Source organism: Anomaloglossus baeobatrachus, chromosome 4 (assembly GCF_048569485.1).
Source record: "Anomaloglossus baeobatrachus isolate aAnoBae1 chromosome 4, aAnoBae1.hap1, whole genome shotgun sequence".
In the NCBI taxonomy this organism is placed as follows: Eukaryota; Metazoa; Chordata; class Amphibia; order Anura; family Aromobatidae; genus Anomaloglossus; species Anomaloglossus baeobatrachus.
The window spans coordinates 37,463,322-37,468,321 of record NC_134356.1 but is presented as its reverse complement, the minus strand read 5'-3'; the positions used below and the strand labels follow the sequence as shown (position 1 = coordinate 37,468,321).

Below are 5,000 nucleotides of genomic sequence, written 5' to 3'. Positions count from 1 at the left end.
AGGGATAGATAGATAGATAGATAGATAGAGGGATAGAGGGATAGATAGAGGGATAGATAGATAGAGGGATAGATAGATAGAGGGATAGATAGAGGGATAGATAGATAGATAGATAGATAGAGGGATAGATAGAGGGATAGATAGATAGATAGATAGATAGATAGAGGGATAGATAGATAGATAGATAGATAGATAGATAGATAGATAGAGGGATAGATAGATAGAGGGATAGATAGATAGAGGGATAGATAGAGGGATAGATAGAGGGATAGATAGAGGGATAGATAGAGGGATAGATAGATAGATAGATAGAGGGATAGATAGATAGAGGGATAGATAGATAGATAGATAGATAGATAGATAGATAGATAGATAGAGGGATAGATAGATAGATGGATAGATGGATGGATGGATAGATAGATAGAGGGTTAAATAGATAGATAGAGGGATAGATAGATAGATAGAGGGATAGATAGATAGATAGAGGGATAGATAGAGGGATAGATAGATAGATAGATAGAGGGATAGATAGAGGGATAGATAGATAGATAGATAGATAGATAGAGGGATAGATAGAGGGATAGATAGATAGATAGATAGATAGAGGGATAGATAGAGGGATAGATAGATAGATAGATAGATAGATAGATAGAGGGATAGATAGATAGATAGATAGATAGATAGATAGAGAGATAGAGGGATAGATAGATAGATAGATAGATAGATAGAGGGATAGAGAGATAGATAGATAGATAGATAGAGGGATAGATAGATAGATAGATAGATAGATAGAGAGATAGAGGGATAGATAGATAGATAGAGGGATAGATAGAGGGATAGATAGATAGAGGGATAGAGGGATAGATAGATAGATAGAGGGATAGATAGAGGGATAGATAGATAGATAGATAGAGGGATAGAGGGATAGATAGAGGGATAGATAGATAGAATATATATCAGGAGGAATATTGATCTGGTATAAAGAAGAGCTCCACCAGTACATCAAACCAGTGAAGAGAGGAGGCAGCCACATATGGATCAGAATCAGCAGCTCCATCCTCACCTCTCAGTCCGATGTCTACCTCTGCACCACCTATATACCACCGCCAGAGTCCCCCTACTTCAATCCAGACAGCTTTGAGATCTTACAAGAAGAAGCCACCCATTATCAGGTCCTGGGCAAAGTTCTCATCTTTGGAGACCTCAATGCAAGAACAGGGAGAGAAAAAGACTTTCTGACCACAGATGGAAACATCTACATATTTGGGGCAGAGAATGACAGTCACGACTCAGAACACTCAGAGAGAAACAGCTATGACAGTACAGTCAACAAAAGTGGCAAAAAGCTCCTGAACTTATGTAAAAGTTTAGGTCTTCATATTCTTAATGGACGTACAAAGGGAGACTCACTGGGAAGATATACACTAGACTCCCATGTAGGAAGGAGTGTAGTAGACTACGCCATTACAGATATGGACCCGGCAAATATTAGCGCCTTCATAGTCACCCCACAAACGCACCTGTCAGACCACAGCCAACTTCTCCTGTACATAAAATCCACAGAGAAACCATCCACACAAAAGCCACAGCAGAGCAGCCTCTACAACCGACCTCCATCCTATAAATGGTCCAAGACGTCAGAAATCAAATATAAAGAGGCTCCCAACAGACCGGAATTACAAGAGATGCTCCACAACTTCTACAGCTACAAGTACAAGTCAAACCCAGAAGGAGTGAATCAAGCTGCAAAAGACCTCAACAAAATATTCCACACCATGGCCAAATTGTCCGACCTCAAACAAGTCAACTACAAGAGGCCAAAAGAAAAGCAGATCAATGGTTGGTTTGACAAAGAGTGTAAAGCCGTTCGAAAGACCCTGAGAACAGCCTCAAACAATAAACACAGAGACCCCAACAACCCAGACCTGAGGGAAGCCTATGACACCATACAAAAGCAGTACAAAACCATCCTCAGGAGGAAGAAGCAGAGCTACATCTCTACCAAACTTAGCCAACTCCAAGACGCCCTCCAAGACAACTCCTTCTGGGAAATATGGAGCCACATGTACACAAAGAGCAAGAAAAAGACTGATACCCATATCCAAAATGGCAACATCTGGCTCCAGTACTTCAGAGACCTCTACAAAGACATCCCAAAAGAAGGACTAAGCCAAGAGCAGGAAAACATAACATCAAAACTAAAGGCAATGGAAGAGAAAATCAAAAACTTCCAAAACCCACTGGACACACCAATTACATTACAGGAAGTTGCAGAGAAAATCACTTCCATAAAGTGTAAAAAATCTAGTGGTCTGGATGGAATCCCCCCAGAGATGCTGAAGTACAGCCCACCAGAAATTCAAGCTGCAATGGTTAAACTGTTCAACATTGTGCTGAGTGCTGGCTACTTCCCTCGTACCTGGAACCAAGGACTCATTACACCGATCCACAAGAGTGGGGACAGGTATGACCCTGCCAACTACAGAGGCATATGTGTCAGCAGTAACTTGGGAAAACTGTTCAACAGCATCCTAAACAAAAGGATCATCAGTTTCCTTACCGAGCACAATGTCCTGAGCAAAAGCCAAGCAGGGTTCGTGCCAAACCACCGCACCACGGACCACATCTACACCCTGCACAGTCTCATTCAGAGCCACGTCCACAATACAAAGCATGGGAAGATATACGCCTGCTTTGTAGACTTTAAAAAGGCCTTTGACTCAGTGTGGCACCCGGGCTTGTTCTTAAAAATGCTGGAAAGCGGAATAGGAGGAAAGACCTACGATGTCATCAAAAGCTCCTACACCGAGAACCTCTGCAGCGTGAGTGTGAACGGTAGAAGAACGGCTTATTTCCAGCAGAGCCGAGGAGTCAGACAGGGCTGCAGCCTAAGTCCAACGCTCTTCAATATTTACATCAATGAGCTGGCTGCTGCTCTGGAATCTTCACCTGCTCCAGGTCTCACACTCCATGACGCCCAGGTGAAATTCTTGCTCTATGCAGATGACCTACTGCTGGTGTCACCAACCGAGAAAGGTCTCCAAGACAACCTACAAATTTTGGAGAAATTCAGCTCCACATGGGCACTACCGATCAATCTAAAGAAAACCAACATCATGGTGTTCCAGAAGAGAAAAAGAAGATTTGACCAGCATCCTTCATTTGTCCTAAACGGCTGCACTCTAACAGGAACAGACAAATACACCTACTTGGGCCTGGAAATTCACCAGTCTGGGAGCTTTAAACAAGCCATAGAGACCCTGAAAAACAAGGCCTGCAAAACCTTTTATGCCATCCGAAGGAAATTGTATCATCTGAAGCCACCAGTGAGGGTGTGGCTAAAAATCTTCGATTCCATCATTGCCCCAATCCTCCTGTATGGCAGCGAAGTCTGGGGCCCTCACACTTACCCAGATTGGTCAAGGTGGGATTCCAGCCCAACAGAAATATTCCACCTGGAATTCTGTAAGCACCTTCTCCAGGTCCATCGAAGCACCTCCAACAGCGCCTGTCGAGCTGAGCTGGGCAGATTCCCTCTACACCTAGCAGCTCGGAAGAGGTCACTATCATTTCAGGCTCACCTACAGAGTAGCAATCCAAGCTCCCATCACCACAAAGCTCTGATACATATACGTGGGCCAGATGAACCAGGACCCCTGGCACAGCTCTCCCAAACCCAACTGGACAAAATAACCAATCACACCAGCCTGACAAGAACCAGAATCAGGAAGATGGTAGACGAGGGCCAGGAGAGGTATGTCAGTGACTGGAGGACCGACATCAACACCTCACAGAAACTGACCACGTACCAGAGACTACAGAGAGACTACAGACTGGCCCCATATCTGGAGAAACTCCCGGACCCCAGAGACCGCAGGACCCTGAGCCGATATAGACTCAGTGCCCACAGTCTAGCCATCGAATCCGGCCGTCACAAGCAGAGCTACAAGCCCAGGGAGGACAGACTGTGCCAACACTGTGACCTGGAGGCCCTGGAGGATGAAACCCACTTCCTGCTACACTGCACCAAGTACTCAGCAGTGAGGGACACTCACTTCAGGAGACTCTCCCATCTCTTCCCGGATTTCAGCTCCATGAAGGAGGACGAGAAAATATATATCCTGCTGGGGGAAGAAGAGAGCGCAGTGGAGATAGCAGCGCGGTATGTGAGCGAATGTCATAGACTTCGAGAAAGAGAACTATGATAAGCCATGGACTTCCATAGCCCCCCATCCCAGATGTGGCCCCCCAATCCCCACCCTGGATATGCCCCAACCACCGTTACCACAGTCCCCACCCTGGATATGCCCCATCATAAGCCATGGACTTCCATAGCCCCCATCCTAGAAGTGCCCCCACAGTCCCCACCCTGGATGTGCCCCATCCATCCTTCCTACAGCCCCCACCCCCCATCCCCACAGCCCCAGCCCCTAATGTACACTTGCTTTGGCAAAACTAATTTGTATTTGGTCCTGCCAATAAAGCTTATTTGATTTGATTTGATTTGATTTGATAGAGGGATAGATAGATAGAGGGATAGATAGATAGATAGATAGAGGGATAGATAGAGGGATAGCTAGATAGATAGATAGATAGAGGGATAGATAGAGGGATAGATAGATAGATAGATAGATAGATAGATAGATAGATAGAGGGATAGATAGATAGATAGATAGATAGATAGATAGATAGATAGATAGATAGATAGATAGAGGGATAGATAGAGGGATAGATAGAGGGATAGAGGGATAGAGGGATAGATAGAGGGATAGATAGATAGATAGATAGATAGAGGGATAGATAGAGGGATAGATAGATAGACAGATAGATAGATAGATAGAGGGATAGAGGGATAGATAGATAGATAGATAGAGGGATAGATAGATAGATAGATAGATAGATAGATAGATAGATAGATAGATAGATAGATAGATAGATAGAGGGATAGATAGATAGATAGATAGATAGATAGATAGAGGGATAGATAGAGGGATAGATAG

The 5,000-nt window shown here is 44.3% G+C and overlaps 1 protein-coding gene across 2 annotated transcripts in view; it reads left to right on the top strand.

The window, feature by feature from the left end:
- Window positions 1-5,000, top strand: part of LOC142303107 (potassium voltage-gated channel subfamily A member 1-like) — a 154,471-nt gene that overhangs the window by 100,639 nt on the left and 48,832 nt on the right. The window lies entirely within an intron of this gene.